We start from the raw sequence: 23,348 nt of genomic DNA, 5'->3' as shown, positions 1-23,348 counted from the left end.
GCACTTGAGTCACCAAATGATAAATGCAAGATCACAGGGGGAACAATTTTATGCTGTTTGCAATGGGGTTTTTATTTCAAGCAACTCATTTCTGTGAATTTCATTTCTCTGATTATAAAACAGACACCTACAAGTACCCTTTTCAAGCCTATCATTACAACTAGACTTTGAAAATACTGAAAGTCTGAAGCAAAACCCAGCACGAAGCAGCTCTGCCTGCACTTCCCAGAGTTAATCCAGGTGCTTCCAAAGCCACAAGATCAATAATGAAGGCCAAAAGAGGTTTGGTTTCCTCAAAGGTCTATGTTTTCCTTAAAGAAAATCTGGTTTACATGACCATAGAGTTTCTGGGGCAAATCACAGAATCATAGTTTCAGTTGAAGACGACCTTAAGACCAAGTCCAACCATCAACCCAACACCACCACGGCCATTAAACCATGTGCCAAAGCGTCATGTCCACACATTTCTTGGACACCTCCAGGGACAGTGACTCCACCACCTTGCCGAAAGATAATGAATGTGCTCTGGATTAACAGTGCTGGGTTAACAGACTCAATGATCTTAAAGGTCTTCTACAACCTCAACCTCTCCATAATTTTATGAACTATTACAAATAGGTATGTGTTTGTCCTGAACTACTGGAAGTGGGGCTGCCATGGCTCTGGGAAGAAGCAGGTGGACCTTAAGATGATGGGTTTATAATTGTCACTTGTGATTGTCCAAATGCACAGCTGATCTGCAGGCTGGAAAGATCCCCTGCACTGCTCAGGGAACTCCAAAGGTACTGAAATTCTACAGTGCTACAGACAGCAGCAAACCCCTGTCTCCAGAATCAGGTATCATAGAATGGTTTGGATTGGAAGGGACCTCCAAGATCATCTAATTCCATGGGTAGGGACACTTTCCACTAAATCAGGCTGCTAAAGGCAGGCCCCATCCAACCTGGCCTTCAACACCTCCAGGGAAAGAGCATCTACAACCTCCCTGGGCAACCTGTTTGAGTGTCTCACCACCCTCACTGTAAAGAATTTCTTCCTAATTTCCCCTCTTCCGGCTCAAAGCCATTGCCCCTCATCCTGCCCTTGTAAAAACCCCTTCCCAGATTCTATCTGATGATACTGCCTCTGTGTGTCAATCACCCACTTCCACTGTCATATCATAGAATTGTTTAGCTTGGAAAAGACCTCCAGGATCATGAGTTCTGACCATTAACCCAGTATTACCTGGTCCACTGCTAAGTCATGCCGCTCAGCCCATCTACTCAGCTTTGAAAACCCTCCAAAGATGGGGACTCCACCACTGCTCTGGGCAGCCTGTTCCATAACTTGACAATCTTTTTGGTGAAGTCATTTGTTTCCCCTATAAATCCACTTATTTTAGCTGGCTGGGATCCACATTTTCAAGAGAGACTTGAAAAATCAAATTCAAAGCCTACTCCATGCAAGTGACCAAAAAGAATTACAAAGATGAGCCCAGACACACCACCACTGCAGCTCTGAGGCTTCCATTTTAATTCCCTTCACTGCTTTTACATTGTTATACTGGGAAGGAGTGCCAGAGCCCTCCAACATGCAGGTCTTTGATCCATTAGCTACAAGACCCTACCAAATAAAGAAGCCATTACACATCTCTGCAGGGTAAAATGGAAAAGAAAAATATGCCTACTCCAGGGACTGCACCATTCTGCAATCTAAGCATATAGTGCAGGCTAATCATATAGCAAATTAGAAGAAGGGCACATAGTGAATTTATGGACAGTTTTTTCTTGGGTGCTGGTGAAAAAAGCTCTCTCTGATGCATTCAACCCAGGCACACTAAAGGAGCTTCCTACAAGGTGAGTGCTACAGGAGGAACATCACTAAGATGAAGCAGAAGAAGAACACATGCTCTTCTGCTGGTGAAGAGGCACATGGTGAACAGGGGATTGGAAGGCATCTCCTGCTTGTTCTTTATTTTAGAAACAAAACAATGGTGCTCACAGAAAATAAATAAATAAAAGAATGCAGCTAGCATCAACTCCTCCTGGGAATAAAAGCAACAAGCAGTAAACTCTTCAAGAGCAACAAGCTCCCCAAGAGTAGCAACACCTCAGGTCACAGAAGAGAAGCAATATTTAGTGGAGCAAACCCCATCAAAGCTTTCTACTGATGTGCACAAAGTCAATGGGAGTTTGTTCCAGGCTAAGATGCTCCTTTTCTTTATCAGGCTTCTCTGTTTTCACAGGAGTCTAACCAAGCATGCTATCTTTTGCATAGCAAGTACTTCCTTTTAGTACACGCAACTAAACTGAGGAATTAATTTCTTTACAACAGGAGTCTTTCACGAGAGCAGTACTGGGCTTGTAGAGACTAGGAGGCTTCTAGACCAGTACTGGCACAAAGTATTTTTTCCCACTGACAGCAGATGATTAAGAAAGGAGGAAAAATGCCAAAGTATCTTTCTGCTTCCTTCTAGTCAGCTACTTGCCTGTGACCTGATTCTTTTTCCTCTTTCAGAAACTTATGTTTTCCTGTGAATCACAGAATTACTTTGGTTGGAAGAGACCTCCAATATCATCAAGCCCAACCATGAACCCAATACCACCATAGCCATTAAATCATGTCCCAGAGTGCCACATCCACACATTTCTTGAACACCTCCAGGGATGGTGACTCCACCACTTTCCTGGGCAGTCTGTTCCAATGCCTGACCACTCTTGTAGGAAAGAAATTGTTCCTCATGTACAACCTAAACCTCCCCAGCACAATTTCAGGCCTTTTCCTCTCATTTTATTACCTGATAACTAGGGTGAAAAGACCAATCCCCACCTCACTCCAACCTCCTTTTATGGAGTTGCAGAGAGCAATGAGGTTTAGAAGCTCCAGAAGAAAATGAAGCATTAGATAAGCAAGTATTTATTTGTATAGTGTTTACTCATGACTACATTCGACCACTGCCATGCTCTTTCCCTTCTGAGAAAAGGCATTTGAAGTCTCCAATTGATGTTTGAATTGAGTCATCAGCAACCCACAAGCAAACACCAAAAACTACAGAAATCAGTAAAAATGTATGAAAAGGATAAAAAAAGCATGAAGGCCAAAATCACCTGGAGAGCAGGGGGAACATTGGCACTAACTCATCAAACCTTTAACAGCGTAGGCAGGGGATTGAGGGCACCGAAACATAGAAACAGAATCATTTTGGCTGGAAAAGACCTCCAAGATCATTGAATCCAACCATTCTCTAAGCCCATCATGTCTGGTGCTAAACCATCTCCTCAGCAGCACATCTCTGTCTCTTTTAAACACCTGCAGGGATAGGGATTTAATCAGTTCCACAGGGAGCCAGTTTCAGTGTGTTAGAAGATCCAGCTCTGTTGTTCTTGCACTGTATCATGTCATTAAGGCTCCCTGGAGAAGTCTCAACAACTTTCCAGGATAACAATGCCAGGGTAACTTTGCTGCTCTCCTTTCAAGATTCCAAAAGATACACTCCAGATACCTGGGGAGTTTTCTCTAGTGGGAACAAGAGCACTTCTGGAAGAAGCAGCAATGTGAATCCAGGCTCTCAGAATAACTTAACATTCTGTTTCTAATCTTCACAGAATCCCAGCATGGTGTGGGCTGGAAAGGACCTCCGGACCTCACCCAGTCCAACCCCTCTGTTAAAGAAGAGGCACTCACAGCAGCTTGCTCACCATCACAATATCCAGGCAGGTCTGGAATCTCTCCAGAAAGGAGATTCCACAACCTCTCCAGGCAGCGTGCTTTGGGACACCAGCACCCTCACACCAAAGAACTTTCTCCTCTTCTTCAGATGGAACCTCCTGGCCTCTAGTTTATGCCCATTGTCCCTTGTCCTGTCACTGGGCACCACTGACACCATGCTCTTGACCTGTGCCTTTTAGATAATTGATAAGAACTGAGAAGATGTCACTTTGGGACATAGTTTAGTGGGCATGGTGGTGTTGGGTTGACAGTCAGACTTGATGATCTCAGTAGCCTTTTCCAACCTTAATGATTCTGTGATAAAATCCCCTCTCAGGCTGCTCTTCCCCAGGCTCAACAGCCCTAGGTCTCTCAGCCTTTCCTCCTCAGAGATGGCTCCAGGCCCCTCAGCATCTTTGGAGCCACCACTCAACTCTCTCCACTAGTTCCCTGTGTCTCTTGACCTGGTTCCAGTTCTGGGCTCCCCAGTACCCCATTTTCTTTGTCCCCTGCCTAATGTTACTGTGAACCTGAAACACCAGAGGCCATCCTTAGATGAAAACCAGAGACTCTTGTGCTATGTCAGTGCCAGTTTTTCAAGCTGATGCCTACGGCATCCACAAATGTTAAACATCTTCAAGCGGCACGACCAAAATAGGCAGCAGTGGGTTCAGCTCTTTGCACCACATACAGGCACTCTGATATTTATGATCAGTACTCCTGAGCACACTGAGCATCCTGAGAACATGATTTTCTTTGCACACAACCCCATCAGACAGAGCAGCCTCACCCTGAAGCTTTCCATATGTTTCAGACTTATTTTCAAGAGCTCTTGTGAGGTTGGATCATTTTCTGTTTCCTATTTGGGCTTCCAGTTTCAGAAATGGTTACTACAGAGGATTAATCATTTTGGATTCCTCTCTTCCTGAAATTTCTGGTTTCACTATTTATAAGCAGCCTAGAAAATACCCCTGTCGCAAGGAGCTCCTCTCCAGATTTATCTTTCACATTTAACCAGTGCTCATTCAACTTCAGAAGGTTCATTGGGTACTGTTTATTCAGTCTATTGCTTCCTCAAGCAATTACTGAATTACAAAAGCATGAATGAAAAAACATAAAATATCAATTGCCAAGACTTTATTTCTCACTCTGAGCATAGAACTGTTCCTTCAATCTTCAATCAATGCTCTGAAGTCATTTTTCACTTGCAGGCAGAAAGTCTTCAGCTCACATCAATCCACACTGAAAAGTATCATAGTATCATTCAGGGTTGGAAGGGACCACAAGGATCATCTAGTTCCAACCCCCCTGCCATGGGCAGGGGCACCCCACACTAGATCAGGCTGGACAGAGCCTCATCCAGCCTGGGCTTAAACACCTCCAGGGATGGGGCCTTGACCACCTCCCTGGACAACCCATTCCAGGGTTTCACCACTCTCATGGTGAAGAACCTCCTCCTCACATCCAGCCTGAATCTCCCCACCTCCAGCTTCATTCCATTCCCCCTAAGTCCCATCACTACCTGAGATCCTGAGAAGTCCTTCCCCAGCCTTCCTGTAGGCCCCCTTCAGATACTGGAAGGCCACAATTAGGTCACCTCAGAGCCTTCTCTTCTCCAGACTGAACAGCCCCAACTCCTTCAGTCTGTCCTCATAGGAGAGGTGCTCCAGCCCTCTGATCATCCTTGTGGCCCTTCTCTGGACACGTTCCAGCACCTCCACATCCCTCTTGTAATAGGGGCTCCAGAACTGGACACAGTACTCCAGGTGGGGTCTCACCAGGGCTGAGTAGAGGGGGAGGATCACCTCCCTCGACCTGCTGGCCACACTTCTCTTGCTGCAGCCCAGGATCTGATTGGCTTTGCGGGCTGCAAGTGCACACTGAGAGCTCATGTTGAGCTTCTTGTCCACCAGCACCCCCAAGTCCCTCTCCTCAGGGCTGCTTTCCAGCCAGTTACTGCCTGTATTTGTGCCTGGGAAGTAAGCTGGGGAGGGACTTTTTTCAAGGGCTGGTAGTGATACAAGAGGAAATGGATTGCAGCTGGAAGAGGGGAGATTTTGACTGGAGATTAGGAAGAAACTCTTTACAGTGAGGGTGGTGAGACACTGGAATAGGTTGCCCAGGGAGGCTGCGGATATCCCATCCCTGGAGATGTTCAGCAACAGGCTGGATGGGGCCTTGGGCAAATTGGGCTAGTGGGAGGTGCCCCTGCCCATGGAACTAGATGATCTTCAAGGTCCCTTCTGACCCAAACCATTCTATGACTGAGATGTCAATCTTTGTTTAGCAACAAGAAGGCTGGAGAAGGTTGTCTCCCATTAAGGAAAATTTCTCACCATTTTCTTGGCATTGCAGAGGCTATGTCTCAAAAGTGACTCTTAGACTCATCTATGCTGCAAAAGACCTTTAAGATCATTGAGTCCAACCATTAGCCCAGCACTGCCAGACCACCGTCAAACCATGTCCCTCCGCACCACATCTACACATCAGTGAGTAACCACTGCAGCTCCATCCCCCCAGACAGTCACTTTCTTTGGGTTAGTTTTGAGAAGAAACACTAGGGTTTGCGTGTCTCAGTGGCACTTGAGTTCACCAAGGAAAGAAACAAAAAATTAAAATTCATTGTTATTTATTCCAGCAAAGCAAAGGGTCAGCTCCTTGTTTACAAGTTTCAAAACACTGTTCAAAAAGAAAAATGGCTGAAATATCACTGAAGAGAAAATCTGGGCATGAAGGCCTCACTCTAGCTACCCTCACTCCAAGAAGGACATTGAGGGGCTTCAGAGGGTCCAGAAAAGAGCAACAAAACTGGTTCAGGGTCTGGGGAACAGGTCTGGTGAGGAGCAGCTGAGGGAACTGGGGTTGTTCAGCCTGGAGAAAAGGAGGATGAAAGGGAGACCTTCCGTCTCTTCATAATTCCCTGAAAGGAGGTTGGAGTGAGCTGGGGGTTGGTATCTCCAGCCCTGTAGGACATGAGAGGACAAGAAGAAATGGCCAAAGTTGCACCAAGGAAGGTTTAGGTTGGACATGACAAACAATTTCTTCCCCAAAAGAGTTGTCAAGCCCTGGAACAGACTGATCAGGGAAGTGGTTGAATCATCATCCCTGGAGGGGTTTCAAAGCCATGTATATGTGGTGCTGAAGGACATGGTTTAGTGGCAAGCTGGCAGTGCTGGGTTAATGGTTGAATTCCATGACCTCAGAGGTCTCTTCCAGCCTAAACAAATCTATGATTCTGTCTCACACAGCTTCCCTGAGGCTACCGTTATCTGTGAAAAAGCCACCCAACTTCCGAAGTGTACTCTCTAAAGCATTGTGAGTTTCCCTTCTGGGTTTAAGAGAGCAGAGATAACTTTTCCCCCAGACAAGCCACCCTATGGCAACAGCTGATTCATTACTCCCTACTCTGCCCTGCTTGACCAGCTCTCTGTAGTCTTCAAGACCATAGAGTTTCCTTTTCTTTCTTCCTATCTCTCTACTTAGAATCACAGAATTTATTTGGTTTGAAAAGCCTCCAAGATCACTGAGTCCAACTATCAACCCAAAACCACCATGACCATTAAGCCATTCTCCAAAGTCCCATGTCCACACATTTTCTGAACACCTCCAGGAATAGTGACTCCACCATCTCCCTGGTCAGCCTGTTCCAATGCCTGACCAGACATATGCACCTGCAGCAAGATGCTTAGAGCACCAAACATCATGACCTGCAAAGGTTCCAGGGATGGGGCATCTCCCACCTCTCTGGGCAACCTGGGCTCACCACCCTAAGAGTAAATGGTTTCTTCCTTGTATCCAGTCTGCCCTGCAGATGTAGCAGCTTGAACACCTCCAGAAACAGTGACACCACCACCTCCCCAGGCAGCCTTGTAGGAAAGAAATTGTTCCTAGTGTCCAACCTAAATTTCCCATGGCACAATTTTGGGGCATTTCCTCTCATTCTGTCACCTGATACTACAGGGAAGAGACCAACCCCTACTTCACTAGAGCTTCTTGCAGGGCAGAGCTTTCATGAAAAAATTCTTAGTGCCTGCTGCCTGCTTACCCGTTTAGTCCACTTTTTATCACCTGCTGTCTTTTTGACTCTCTTCACTCTGCTTCTGTGCTGCACCCTAAAACATCCTGCTTGCAAGGCAAACATTTCACCACCTGTAACTGCTGCTCCCTGCAAAATCTACTCCTTATAACCAGGGCAAAAATAGGGGATTATCAGCTGGGCTGCAAATAGAGAGCAAATGAGCACATATTAACAGTTTAGCAGCTTTGAGAACATCGGTTTGATGTTCTCAGCAGGCAGCTGGTTGCAAATTAAGTCTATTGCAGTAAATAATGTTCAAAGTCTTTCTCAAATATGGCTTCTAATAGATCCCAGGCTGCCCAAGGAGGTGGTGGAGTCACCGTCCCTGGAGGTGTTCAAGAAATGTGTGGACATGGCACTTTGGGAGCGTGGTTTAATGGTTGAAGGTTGGACTCAATGACCTTGCAGAACTTTTCCAACAGAAATGGTTCCATGATTCTGTGATCTAAACATAGTCTAGACCTTCAACACAACACAAAAATCACTGAGGAGGTTTCCCATCCTCTTTTGGGCATCACTCACAACACTCCAAAGAGAATATCATCCACCTCAACTTATCTGATGCACTGCAAAGGATGCTGGTAGCTTCCACTGCATTTCACGGAATCACAGAATGTTAGGGTCAGGAAAGGGTCCAACCCCCTGCCAGAGCAGGATCACCTCTACCAGATCACACAGGAACACATCCTGGCAGGTTTTGATTATCTCCAGAGAGGGACACTTCACAACCCCTTGGGCAGCCTGTTCCAGTGTTCTGTCACCCTCACAGGGAAAAATTTTTTCCTCATGTTTCCATGGAACTTCCCATGCCTAAACTTCCACCCATTGCCCCTTGTCCTGTCACTGGGCATCACTGAGAGGAGCCTGGCTGCATCCTCTCAGCATTCACCCTTTCACATTATTAGTGTCTTACCCACACATGATAGAGCCTCCCACCACAACAGGATGCCCACCTTCCCCCTCTCTGCCACCTCTCAGCAGGTGAAAGAGAAGGCAGGAGGTTGAAGGAGACAGTTAAATGCCATCACATCCATGAAGCACTACCCAGACCATGACACAGCTTTTGGTTCCCCTTGCCTCCTCATTCCCCATTAGCAATCTTATACATAACACTCTGCTTGGCTTCCAAAGAGCCGAGAACATTCAGGAGAGAGATGGATGGAGAGGAGGAAAAAAACCCACAAACCAGACACACAAAACCCACACAGAGAGACAGAAAAAAGGGAGAGGCAAAGACAACTTGGGGGGGTGGAAATTTTGTGGATTTTCTTCTCCTGATTGATTAATAAACTGAAGTGTGTTCAGTGCAGTGACATGAGAAAGTGCCAAGCTGGGAGCACACATCTGCACTTAGGGAATTACACTTTTTAAGCATCTGAATAGCCACTGATCTAATCCATCATCATCATCCCCTAATCTATTTTCTCATCACCAACAGCAACGCCAGATGCTTCAACAGAAAGTGCAAGAAATTCCACTGTAGGCAGACACAGAATAATCTGCTCTCCTAGACAGTTTCCTCCGAGCCTGACTTCCCAGAGCCTGCCTTCAGCTATTAAGGATAAACATTTACATCTTTTCCACAGCTCTCCAAAAATGGTCTTTATTAGGATTTCCAAAATGAGGTGGTTTTTTTGGTACTTCTGGATACTTCTGTGATGTCAGAGATTATTTTAAATCTAGCCAAGTTTTGGGCTTCAAGAATGCTCTGGCAACTAGGCCCTCAGTCCAATTATACATCTAATGAAAGAGAAAACTGACAGTCTTGAATTTTTCAATTTCACTGCATTTCTACTTATTGTGATACTGTAGGACCAGGAAAAATATTTTTCATTTACCTTCTCTGTACCATTCATCATACACTCTGTTAAACTGAATAAAGGATATTGGAGGCCACACCTGCCATACTGGATTCTGTTTTGGGCCCCTTGCTCCAAGAAGGACACTGAGGGGCTGGAGTGGGCCCAGAGAAGGGCAATGTAGCTGCTGAAGGGTCTAGAGCACATGTGAGGAGCACCGGAAGGAACTGGGGTTTTTGAGACTGGAGAAGGGGAGGCTGAGGGGAGACATTCTGGCCCTCTAGAACTCCCTGAAAGAAGGTTGGAGGCAGGTAGGAGTTGGTCTCTTTCCCTAGTGACAAGCAATAGGACAAGAGGATTGCACCAGAGGTTTATTGTTGGACATTAGAAGAAACTTCTTCCCTGAAGGGTTCTCAAAGACCAGAAAAGACTCCCCAGGGAGGTGGTTGAATCCCCATCACTGGAGGCGTTAAAAAGATGCTGAGATGTGGTGCTGAGGGACATGGTTTAGCAGCAGCCTTGGAAGAGTTCGAGAATGGTTGGACTCAATGGTCTTAAAGGTCTTTTTCCACCAAAGCCAATCTGTGATTCTGTGATATACACTGAAGCTAAGAGGAGCAACCAGCATTTTACACTCACAGAACAGCACTAACACTAAACAGAACCACGTCTGCCTTCAGCAAGCAACCTGATCCCACCCATTCATTCTCCTCCTGTAAATACAAGTTTTTAAAGCTGAAAACTATTTCCATAATTAAGGAAATCCAGCTAAAATATTTTACCTCAACCAGCTCAATAAACCATTGCTCTGCATTGCCCGAAACCAAAACACTGCAGCAGCAAGAAGCCAAAAGTGAAGCTGATGAATTATTTTAATTCCCTAAACTGAGGGAAACACAAGAGGAGCACAGGGGGGAAGCAAAAGCAACCCCAACATACCATGAGTGACAGCATCTTTTGCGTCAGAAGCAATATTTAATGTATGTAGACACAGATTTTTTTGCAATAGCCGCTGAGATTTGGGGAGTTCTTTCACAGTCATTTGTTCTACACATTTCTAAGATATTTTTTTTTTTCCATCTGCTAAGGCTATATTTGTCCTGCTGCCAGAATTACACAATTTCATTTGGTGATGGAACAAGTGTAAAGACTTACATGCTTTAGTTGCTGCATAATAGGCATTTAATTTATACAAATAAAGGTGTCTCTGTGCACTGTTTTGTCGTCGTTTTCTTAATGGCAGAATCGTTTAGGCTGGAAGAGATCTTTAAGGTCATCCAGTTAAAGCATTAACCCACCACTAAACCATGGCCCTCACCACCACATCTGCACAGCTCTGAAACCCCTCCAGGGATGAGGTCTCTACCACTGCCCTGGGCTTCCAGGGCTTCACAACACTTTCAGTGATTAAACTGTTCCCAATGTCCAATCTAAACCTTTCCTGGTGCAATTTGAGGCCTTTCCTCTTGTTCTATCACTTGCTACTTGGGAGAAGAGAACAATCCCCGCCTGGCTCAAGTCTCTACTTATAGAGAGCATAGATGTGTATGAACTACCCACATCTATATTGGGACAGCTTGCACCACGTGGATCCCTCAAGAGTAGGGCTGTATCATAGACTTATGGTTTGGGTTGGAAGGGACCTTAAAGTCTAGTTCCAACCCCCTGCCATGGGCAAGTTGATAAAGGCCTCATCCATCATGGCCTTGAACACCTCCAGGGATGGGGCGAATAGAATAGAATAGACCAGACCTTCAAGATCATTGTGTCCAACCTATCATCCAACACCACCTGATCAACTAATGCAACCAAGCACCCTATCAAGTCTCCTCCTGAACACCTCCAGTGATGGTGACACCTCCTTCCAGGGCAACCTGTTCCAGTGTCTCACCATCCTTACTGTCAAGAATCACCCCAATAGGCCCCAAAATTGCCCTATCTGGAAGGATTTTACAAATCTATCCATGTTTACGCATTTCAAACGTGGGAATTTAAGACAGCTGGTTGTGGTGACTTTTTAAACAAGTCTACTCTGTACAGAGACAATTACTCAGCTAATCTGTTATAAGCTGCCTGACAGAGAAGTGAGATTCTTGAGTAAGGACTTGAATCCATGTGAGGTGGAAAGAGCTGGGAATTAAGTACAGAAGGATTGGGAAAGAATAGGAGTCTGGGACACAAAGCTGCCAGTGCTGGGCAAACAAAAGGGCTGATGAGCACAGGGAAAACCCAGAGGAAAGATGATGAATGAAGCTGCTTAACTCTCTCTGGCACTTTCATGGTACTTCAAAGCAGCAAAATAAGAAGCAGCAGAAGGATCTAATGATTATGAACAGCATGGCCAGGCCAACAGGTATGGAAAAGGGTTTGGAAAGTGAGATTTTTGCTAAATATAGACAGGGTACAGAGTAGTGCCAAGGAGGAAACTGTAGTAATCAGAAGGTGCAAAAAAATCAATGAAGAGTTTTTGCATCCTAGCTAGAGTCACATAATCATAGAATGGTTGGGATAGAAAGGGACCATTAAAGGTCATCTAGGCCAACCCCCTGCACTCAATCAGGGACATCTGCAACAAGGACAGACTGCACAGAGCCCCAGTCATGACCCAGAACAGTTCCAGGGATGGGGCATTTACCACCTCTCTAGGAAACAAAAGCCAGGCTCTCACTATTCTCAGCATCAAAAATTTCTTCCTTTTCTCCAGTCTGAATCTCCCTCTTTTACTTTAAACCATTACTCTTGGTCTCCTCACAACAGGCCCTGCTCAAAAGTCTGTCCCCAGTTTTCTGGCCACTCTTTAAGCACTGAAAGGCCACCAGAAGGTCTCAATGGAGCCTTCTCTTCTCCACGCTGAACTACCCCAACTCTCTCAGCCTGGCCTCAGAGCAGAGAGCTTCCAGCTCAGGAAGGGGAGAGCCTGCATTTGCAGAAGATAGCACCCCATTTACTACCAGAAAATGAGAGAGAGGCTTCTACCAAAGTTCAGGATTTGGCATAGCACTTATTTCCACGACACAGAGTAGACTACACTTGATTTTTTTGCCTGCATGCAAATACAACCTGAATATATTTTTGGAAGAAGCAGACAAGGCTGAATTGTATTTTACCCCATGTTTGTGTTTAAGCATTACATTAAAGAGTTTAGTAGAATCTAAAACACCTAAAGATGAGGATAAAGTGAGATATAGGTGCACCTGAAGCCTTGGAAACATATTAAAACAGATTAAATGGGAAGAGAAAGGGATAATTACAATGAATAATCTGCCATAGGCAGCCAGTATACTTAACAGTGTGCTAGAAAAGCACTCTTTGGACTAAAGAGCTTTAGATTCTGGATGATTTGTAAAACAGAGATTTGTTTACAATCTGGCCACCATCTCTGGAATCAAGAGTGAGGGATGCAGCAAACAAGCATCTCTCTCAAAGTGGCATGAAAAGTTCTCTGATTCATGGATTCAAGACGTGCAGACACTCAGCTTTTTCCCAGCTGCTTCTTCTGGACATCAGAATATCTGAGGTAAACTTTAGAAAGCAGCATTAGATGAACTCTGTTGTTAAGAGAACTTGTAAATCTATCAGGAATTCTCTCTTCATTGTAGAATCCATAGAATTGTTTTGGTTGGAAAACACCTCGAAGATAATTAAATCCAACTGTCAACCTAAGTCCACCACAGCCATAAACCATGTCCCCATACCTAATCTAGACATCTTGGGATGCTTCCTCCTGTGGCAGGTGCCGAGTGTCACACAAAACAACTCCTTCCCTTCATGGCTACATCCCACCTCAGGAGATGTACAGTAAACAGCTGTACCTTTCAATTTGTCACTCCTCAATCTTCACCCAAGGAGGTGAAAGGCACACCCCTCTCTGCCCCACTGCACAGCTCCCCATGTGCTTGCAGGGCAGCTCATGTGGAGCTACACAGGTGGAGGCAACTTTCAGATATTCTCAAAACTCACAGCTCCCACCAGGCACCAAACTGAGAAAAGGAGAACCGTTAAAAAACAAACTGACTCAAACCACATGGTAGTGAACATGATGCATAGCTGGAAAGCCTGGAAAGGAAAATGTCACCCAGAAATGAACGCTGGGAGGGCTGACCCGACCACAAGCTACAGGACAGAAGGGTGCAGATGGCTTTGGAGATCCAGTCGATGGCTGACCCAATTCAGAGGCAGGGGGCACGGCACAGCATCCCCCAGGTCATGGCACAGGGAGAATACAACTCCTGGGCACCTCAAAATGGGATGTGATGATGCAACAAGCCAGGTCCAAAATAAAACGAGTAATTCCAACAGAAAACTGGAAAAAACCGGGGTGGGGGGGATTAATTTTAAACCCCAACAATTAAAGTGCATCTTGCCTTGCCGGGAAACCTTTTCGTTTGCTCGTTTGTTTTTTAAACTATGGGCTCTTCCTGCCATGTGATTCAACGTGACAAAACTTACCGAAGCCACCGAAACACCCCATAAGTGACTAAGATGTTTTCCTCGATGGCACCCGCTGCGCGCAGGTGCCCCTGCCGCACACCCTGCCTGACCCCGCGGCCACCTTAACAGGTCGCAGCCGGCCGCTGCCACCCCAACGCTCTCCAACACAGGCACCCCGGGGCAGGGCGCTTAACCGACCCCCGAGATTCCTCCTGTCCCCGGGGAGCTGACCGAGAGCCGGCCTCGGACGGCGGCCAGCCGCAGGCAGCCCAGCGCCGCTGACCGTTGCCGGCCCGGAGCGGCGGGCAGGCAGCGGGGGAACCGTTTACCTTCCCCCGGCGGCGTCTCCGCCGGCTCTGCCGCTCTCCCCGCTGCGGGCGCCGGTTCGCCGTCAGCCCCGCTCGCCGCCGCTCCTCAGCGCTCCATGGCTCCGCCGCTCTCTTTGCAGCCAGCACCGGCAATGGCAGCGGCTTAGCGCGGTGGAGCTATCGGGGCCACCACCTGCCAGGGCTGCGCCGGCGGCTGGGCTCCGTTCCCTCCCCTTCCCGCGCTGCCGGGAGGGAGCGGCGCCTTCCCCTGCGGGCACGGGGCGGGCTCGCCTCACAGCCCCGCTTCCCGCCGCCGGGCGGGGGCGGACCGGGCCGGCCGTGGGGCGGGGAGCTGCGGCCCTGCGAGCAGAGCCGCAGTGGACGCGGTGAAAGGGGCGGCCCTGCGGGGGGGGTCCTGCAGAGCCTCCCGCCCTTGCCCTGCGTGGGAGAGCGGGCCCAGCACCGCCCGCTGCGGGAGCTGTGAGGGGTTTCCCCTCTGACCGCTTCAGTTCCCAGCTCAGCCTCCCTGTTACTGCCTCAACCTGCCTCATTTACCCCGCCTGGGTTCCCCGCTCAGCCTGCCTCTTACGCGTCCTAACCTACCTCACTGCCGCCTCAGCTACCCCACCTGAGTTCCCTCTCAACCTGCCACGTGCCCCAGCCCGCCTCAGCTCCCGTCCTGTTCCCGCCTCAGCCCCTCCGGGGCAGCCCTCAGGCCTCAGTAGTGAGGCTTCCTGGGCACAAGTGAGATTTGAGAGAAGGTCTGCAAATGACCCAGGAATAAAGCAAAAGGCCATTTGTTGTTGCAGCCATAGGGACAGAGCAGGAGAGGAAGCAGTTTATGGTGCCTTCAGGATTTCACAGAATCCCAGCATGGTGGAGGGTGGAAGGGACCTCTGGAGATCAGCTGCCCACAGCAGCTTGCCCAGGATCACAACGGACAGCTGGGTTTGGAAGCTCTCCACAGAAGAAGACCCTGCAACATCTTCTGGGCAGTCAGACTTGACGTAGGAAACATTGCCCTCAGCACCCAGCAGCCCAAGGCATGAGGCAGAAGACATCCCAGCACAGCCATGGCAGAGGAACCAGCACTCCCAGGGATGGTACACACCATTTTACATGTGTGGGAAGCCATGGCAGAGGAACCAGCACTCCCAGGGATGGTACACACCATTTTACATGTGTGGGAAGCCATGGCAGAGGAACCACTGCTCCCAGGGATGGTACACACCATTTTACATGTGTGGGAAGCCATGGCAGAGGAACCAGCACTCCCAGGGATGGTACACACCATTTTACATGTGTGGGAAGCCATGGCAGAGGAACCACTGCTCCCAGGGATGGTACACACCATTTTACATGTGTGGGAAGCCATGGCAGAGGAACCAGCACTCCCAGGGATGGTACACACCATTTTCCATGTGTGGGAAGCCATGGCAGTACAGCCATGGCAGAGGAACCAGCACTCCCAGGGCAGGTACCCCCCATTTTCCATGTGTGGGAAGCCACAGCTTGGCCAGGCTGACAGACAAGCAGCTGCTTACCCTAGAGGTGCAAAGTATCTCCTATCTGTATGATAATGCCACTGGATGGTCACACCACCTGCAAACACCCATGATGTGGGAGATAAGGATAGCTCATTTTGTACAGTTTCATTACAGTAGAAACTTCTGTTTGATCCTAACAGTGGTGCAGGATCTTGGGGTGTTTGATGTCTTTATCAAAGGCCAAGTTTTCTAGAGTAACAATGTGAAGATCTTAGCCCACATTTTAAAAGAGGCAGTTTCTAATCTCCATGGCTGACGAGCAGCACTTAAGAGGCTTAAAGAACCCACTCCGGCTCCCCAAGCTCCAAAATATAAAAGTAAAATGTATTCATTAGAAAACCTTTTGAATTAAAACTCACTATTTGTGGGTGACACAGTCCCTTGATTTTTTTTTCCAGAGATTAATCATAGAATCAGTAAGGTTGGAAAAGACCTCAAAGATCACCAAGTCCAACCTGTCACCACAGACCTCATGACTAAACCATGGCACCAAGTGCCACATCCAGTCCCCTCTTGAACACCTCCAGGGATGGTGACTCCACCACCTCCCTGGGCAGCCCATTCCAAGGGCTAACAACTCTCTCTGTGAAGAACTTGGAGAAGAGACCAATCCCCTCCTGGCTATAACCACCCTTCAGGTAGTTGTAGACAGCTATAAGGTCTCCCCTGAGCCTCCTCCAGGCTAAACAACCCCAGCTCATTCAGCCTCTCCTCATAGGGCTTGTGCTCAAGGCCTCTCCCCAGCCTCGTTGCCCTTCTCTGGACACGTTCAAGTGTCTCAATGTCCTTCTTAAACTGAGGGGCCCAGAACTGGACACAGTACTCAAGGTGTGGCCTGACCAATGCTGAGTACAGGGGCACAATGACTTTCCTTCTCCTCCTGGCCACACTATTCTTGATGGAGGCTAGGATGCCATTGGCCTTCTTTGCCACCTGGGCACACTGCTGGCTCATGCTTAGGCAGCTGTCAATCAGCACCCCCAGGTCCCTTTCTGTTTGGCAGCTCTAATGATTCCAGCTTCTCAAGAACTGTGCCATGGTGCATCCCACAGTGCAGACCATACCAGATCTTGAGAAACCAGTCTTTCTTTATGCAGTGCAATCTACAAGAACAATACTGAATGAAAGCTTTATATCACGTAATCATAAAGAGATCAAAAAACCTGTTGGCAGTGTAGCTGTTCAGTTGCACTGTGGTTAAAACTAAGAGTTGAAAACTGCTGGAGAGATTTCTGTAATATACAGAAGGGGTTTTTTGCATACACAAAATATGAAACTTAATTATCAACCAAAGTTCCATTTTGCCTTCCCCTCTGGAGGCTCTTGAGAGACCTAGCAGCCTTCCAGTATTTGAAGGGGGCTACAGGAGAGCTGGAGAGGGGCTTTTGACAAAGGCATGGAGTGACAGGACAAGGGATGATGGCCTCAAACATGAGACATTAAGAAGAAATTCTGCCCCATGAGGGTGGTGTGGCACTGGAACAGGTTGCCCAGAGAAGATGTGGAAGCTCCAAGCCTGGAAGAGTTCCAAGCCTGGAAGAGTTCCAAGCCAGATTGCAAGCTGGTCTAGTAGATGCCCCGGCCCATGGCACAGGGGTGGAACTAGATGATCTTTAAGGTTCCTTTCAGTGTAAACCACTCTGTGATTCTGTAAGTTATGGCAGGACACAAAATTCTCTCATGGCTAAAAGAAACCCTTACCTTCTCAACTGTAAGGCCAGGAGAGTTAAAATCTTCCTCTTAGTCCCCACAGGTAGCACATCCTATCTTTTAACTCCCTGGCAACAAGGAATATCAGTAATCCTGATTCAGTCCACGATTCACCAACACTGACAAAGTTCCAAACCTAATATCAGACAGCAGCACTTCTCCCTGATGGGAGGAGGACCTGGTTGTTACTGCTGCATATTAGCTGCAGCAGCAGCTGCCTCACATGATCTTCCTCTCTTCACAGCTCTCCAGCTTCCTGATGTCCTGTTGGAAGCTCAAATGCTGGTAGCAAAGGCTGATATGAGGAGGATGAAATGAAGAAGCTCCTTGGAGCTCATGCTGTGATCTTATCACAGGCTGTGTTATTCTTATCTTCCCCCCTGAATCTGCCAAGACAACTTCAAGAAGTCATCCAAGGCATTAAGATATTCTACTGACCCTGGGCACTAGAACTGAATGCTGAAAGCTCTGCTGGTATTTATTTACCAAACACCAGGCAGCAGCACAAATTCTTTATTATCCAGAAGCTCTAAACATCTTAATAGACTTAATAAACCCAGCTGACACTCTGCCAGCCTTGGGGAAAGGTTCTAAGAGACTGAAAGTGACTAGCACTCTGGTCAATGCCTTGGTCATTCCCCAGAAATCAACAGACATCTCAGACATGAAGCATTGAGGAAAATCCTGAAGATTGCTTCTTGTGGCACATCAGGTTATAGACTCAAAGAATTTTTTAGGCTGGGAAAGCTCATCAAATCTAACCATTAACCCAGCACTGCCAGGTCACCACTAAACCACATCCCTCAACACCACAGCTAATACAGCTTTGAAATCCCTCCAGAGATGAGGTCTCCACCACTGCCCTGGGCAGCCTGGTCCTGGCCTTGACAACCCTTGTTGGGAAGAAATTGTTCCTCATGTCCAACCTAAACCTCCCCTGGTGTAACTTGAGGCTGTTTCCTCTCATCCTTGTTCATGGTCAAGCCTCCCCAATTCTGTGAGAATTCCCAGAGAAGCTGCCCAAAGGCCACCTCCAAGCACATTTGTCTGAAGTTCATATTCACAGCTCAGCCCAAATTTAGGCCAAGGCTCACAGACAAAGCCTGGATCAGAGGTCTTGACTCAGAAGTCTTTTCCAACCCCAACAATTCTATGAAAGCAGTTCTGGCAATGACAACTTGGTCTCCTCCTCTCAGTAGGTAGGAGGGAGGCATCTGTTCTCATTCTCCAGAGGTACTTCATGCTTCAACTTTTAACCCTGGGATCCCACCACCTTCCATGTTGGAAATTGCAGGATAATACACCACAGGGCTTTGAACACTTCTGCATCAGAAATAGCGTAGTCAGCAGGAGAAAGGAGGTCATTGTGTACTTGAAAGTGTCCAGAGAAGAGCAATGAGGCTGGGGAGAGGCCTCGAGCACAAGCCCTATGAGGAGAGGCTGAGGGAGCTGGGATTGTTTAGCCTGGAGAAGAGGAGGCTCAGAGGAGACCTTGCTGTCTACAACTACCTGAAGGGAGGTTGTAGCCAGGTGGGGGTTGGTCTCCTCCTACACAACCAGCACCAGAACAAGAGGACACAGTCTCAAGCTGCGCCAGGGGAAGCTTAGGCTTGAGGTGAGGAGAAAGTTCTTCACAGAGAGAGTTGTTAGCCCTTGGAATGTGCTGCCCAGGGAGATGGTGGAGTCACCATCCCTGGTGGTGTTCAGGAGGGGATTGGATGTGGCACTGGGTGCCATGGTTTAGTAGTCATGAGGTCTGTGGTGACAGGTTGGACTTGATGATCTTTGAGGTCTTTTCCAACCTTACTGATTCTATGAAGGGGGACATCACCCTAATGGGATCATGTCCCTCCACTGCTGGACCTTTCTTTTCTAAGGTACCAGACCAGCCTGATACTAAACACTGAAGTGTCAACAATGTAGAGACAGGCACAAGTGGTCAGCTGAAGCAACAACTTGAGAGTATTTCTGGATGCATTGTTGACAGGGAGCTCCCACCAACCTGATGAATGTTTCCCATCATCTCCAGGTGACTTCTAATAATTTCTGTCCCATTCAGGTCTATGACTTGGCTGCAATTATTCACAACTTAGTCAACTCTCAGCTGAAGTACAGCAATGTGATGCAGCTGGAAAGGAGGCAGAACATCACCAGGGACCATCCTGGATTCTACACAGGTTCCCCCAAAATCAAAATCAAGTGCAGGGTTCTCACCATCCTAATCCTCCATGCTGCAAGCCCACTGTAGCAAAAAGGCTGCCTGTTTGGATGAGGTGGGTCAGTCTTGTCTCCCAAGGAACAAGTGATAGAACAAGAGGAAATGGCCTCCAGTTGTGCCAGGGGAGGTTTAGGCTGGACATTAGGAACAATTTAATTACTGAAAGGGTTATGAAACCCTGGCCCAGATTGCCCAGGGCACTGGTGGAGCCACTATGCCTGAAGAGTTTCACAGCCATGTAGATGTGGTGCTGAGGGACATGGTTTAGTGGTGACCTGGCAGTGTTGGACTTGATATTAAAGGTCTCTTCCAACCAAACCAATTCTATGATTCTAAGACACCTTCATCACTACTGATGAGTGGAAGGATGGTACAACTTTGTGGGCAGAAAGTAGAACTGTCCCAGAATCAAATCTGAGGCTCTGGAATGAACCACACCACTGACAAATGCCTCCCCAGTTCTTGCTCCAAGTCAAGTGCACATTTCCAGGGCAATGCTCTCTCTACTACAGAAAACCAGTGCAATTAGATGTATGAGAGAGGATGGGCAAAGGCCCCTTCCCAAAACAGGACATTATTGCACCCAGGGCTTTTTCCCTTCAGAGGAAAGTGAAAGGAAAAAGGAAAAAAAAAAAAGACAAAAACCCAACACAAAAAGGCTGGCACATGTTAATTATTTTGCTTAATGCAGTGAGATACTTTGGTGATCAAAGTGGTAGGACAGCTTGTGCAGAACAGAATAAATGGCTTTGGTGAGGTACTGTCAAAACAGTAGCAAGAAGGTAGGTTTCCTGTGACAATAGAAAAGGAGCAGCATCAGAGGTGTTCTGGAAGAGGACAGTTGGTGTCAGCCGTGCTAAAAATAAGGAGAAGGAGAACCCAGCCCTTACTCCACTGCCAAGAGCGAAATCTTGTCTGCCAGGTGAAATGGCTTCCTTACCCAGTCTCTTTTGCTGGGGAGCACCATGAAGGACATCACTGGCAGAAAGGTTTTCTGGTTCCTCAACCTCTTCCCCAACAGGTAGCACAGCCACAGAACTTCCACTGAGAAGACAGTTCCCATTTTGCAGTGTTTTCCACAATCCTAGAATCACAGACTGGTTTGGGCTGGAAGGGACATTAATGATCATCTAGTTCCAACTTCCTGCCATGGGCAGGGACACCTTACTAGATGAGCTCGCTCAAGGCCCCATCCAGCCTGGCTTAGAACACTTCCAGGCTTGGAGCCCCCACAACTTCTCTGGGCAACCTGTTCCAGTGCCTCACCACCCTCATAAGGAAGAATTTCTTCCTATACAGGATCTAAATCCAGCTTCTCCCAGTCTGAAGCCATTATCACTCATCCTGTCACTCCATGCCTTTGTACAAAGTCTCTCTCCAGCTCTCCTATAGGCCTCTTCAAGTACTGGAAGGCTGCTCTAGGGTCCCCTGGAGCCTTCTCTTTTCCAGGCTGAACAACCCCAGCTCTAATTTCTAATTGCACCACACAGAAGCTAAGCAAATATGAAGTGCCTGCCCTGCAGGCTGCTCTAGCAGGAGGTGTCCCTGCCTATGGCAGGGGGGTTGGAACTGTATGATCTTTAAGGTCCCTTCGAACCCGAACCAGTCTGTGATTTTTATGAACTATAAGTGATGGCTTCCTGTGTGTCTTTGTCATGGACAAACTGTTGGACTCAGAAGGAAAACATTCCTAAAGCATGCTGCCAGCCCTGGGGCATCTTCACTGTCATGAGCTGGGAAGCCCTGTGAGATACATGTGACAGAGCAGAAAACTATCAGGGGGAAGGTGGATTATTTTGTGCCGTGTTTTGGAAAAGCTGGCTGCTCACAGAATCTCAGCGTGGTGGGGTTGGAAGGGACCTCTGGACATCATCCACTCCAACTCCCCTGCTAAAGCAGGGGCACCCACAGCTGGATGCCCAGTATCACAACGGCCACAGTGGTTTGTAAGCTCTTCACAGGAGACTCCACAACCTCTTTGGGCAGCCTGCTCCAGGACTCCAGCACCCTCACACCAAAGAATTTTCTCCTCCTGTTCAGATGGAACCTCCTGCGTTCCACTTTGTGCCCCTTGCCCCCGTCTTGTCACTGGGCACCACTGAGAAAAGTCTGGGCTCATCCTTTTGGCCTTTTTCTCTTGCTGAGCATTGATCAGATCCCCTCCCAGGCTGCTCTTCTCCAGGCTCAACAGCCCCAGGTCTCTCAGCCTTTCCCATTGATTCAGTTCAAAGTTCAACAGCTTTCATCTCTAGATCCAATCCCAAGGGATCAGGGATGGGTTTTAGCAGGGAGAACAGGACAAGACTGTTTCTCTAGGGAAAATGCTGAGAAAGGAAGCAGCTTACATCACTGTGTCAGTGTGCTGTAGCTTCTCCCAAGCTTTGTTTGTGTGGATGCACCACACTCCTCTTCCTCCCCCTCAGGCAGCCAGGATTAACTGACAGGGCTGTCAGAGCTGATTCATTCCACCCAGCCTTTTATGAATATCTAAATCCCCAAGAGGGTCAAAGAGGAGAATGGTGGTCAGGGTCACAGCTGAAACTTGCAGAGAAACCTGCTGGTGAATAATTCTAATCCTCCCAGTGAGGACCTGCTGGCTGCCAGCCTGAAACCTGAGTGTTGATGCATCCAGCCCAGTTGATAAAACTGGAGGAGGGAGGGCTGCTCTGTTGGCTACATATTGATGAATTCTGTGAGAAAATAGCCACTAACAAGATTTCTCAGCTCCTAGCTTGCATAACAGTGAAGGCTGGAAGGTCCTGGTATGTTCTGAAGGATCCAGCTAAAGTTCATGTGTTCTTGATAATGCAAAATTAAGAGCTATTTGGGAAATGTTAGCATGGCAGTGCAAGAAACAGCCTCAGGTTGGACTGGGGGAGGTTTAGGTTGGACATGAGGAACAATTTCTTCCCTCAAGGGCTGTCAAGGCCTGGCCCACAATGCCCAGGCAGTGGTGGAGTCCCCATCCCTGGAGGTGTTTCAAAGCTGTGGAGATGTGTTGCTGAGGGCCATGGTTTAGTGGTGACCTGGCAGTGCTGGGTTAATGGTTGGACTCCATGACCTTAAAGGTCTCTTCCAGCCCAAATGATTCCGTGATAGAAGACATGAAGTGCTACATTAAAGCTGGCAGCATTCTTCATCTGTGGGGAAACACTGGATTTTGTGAAGTGCCACTAATCCAGCCACTTAATTAAACATCAACTTTGTGCATGAGATTGGAAACCAAGGTTACCTTGAAACAACTACTAAAGGCTTGACACACCTGTGAAACACAGGCTTGAGGTCATTTCATCCTTAACAGACAACTACAACCACCCATCTCAGTGATGGTCCAAGCTGTCCTCTTGGTGGGCCCTCCTCTTCCTACATCATTTGTGGAAATGCCAGTGGAAGGTTCTTTCACACCCAGTTTTCCATGGTTTAGAGTGCTTGTGCAGATTATATCCTGATCTTTGTGAACGTGGCACTTTGGGCAGTGGTTTAGCGGCCATGGCGGTGTTAGCTTGATGGTTGGACTTGATGATCTTAGAGGCCTTTTCCAACCAAAACAATTCTATGGTTCTATGATTC

The 23,348-nt window shown here is 47.6% G+C and overlaps 1 protein-coding gene across 1 annotated transcript in view; it reads right to left on the bottom strand.

The window, feature by feature from the left end:
• The window catches only part of PDE4B (phosphodiesterase 4B), a 288,611-nt gene extending 274,220 nt beyond the window's left edge, over nt 1-14,391 (bottom strand). The window contains exon 1 of the mRNA XM_068140841.1: nt 14,325-14,391. The gene's annotated coding sequence lies outside the window, so the exon portion shown is untranslated. The remainder of the gene's footprint in view (nt 1-14,324) is intronic.
• Nucleotides 14,392-23,348: the final 8,957 nt, after the last annotated feature.

This window comes from Melanerpes formicivorus, unplaced genomic scaffold (genome assembly GCF_026170545.1).
Source record: "Melanerpes formicivorus ecotype bairdi unplaced genomic scaffold, bMelFor1.0.p_v2 SCAF_7, whole genome shotgun sequence".
NCBI classification, from domain to species: Eukaryota; Metazoa; Chordata; class Aves; order Piciformes; family Picidae; genus Melanerpes; species Melanerpes formicivorus.
This window is presented reverse-complemented; position numbering and strand designations above follow the sequence as displayed.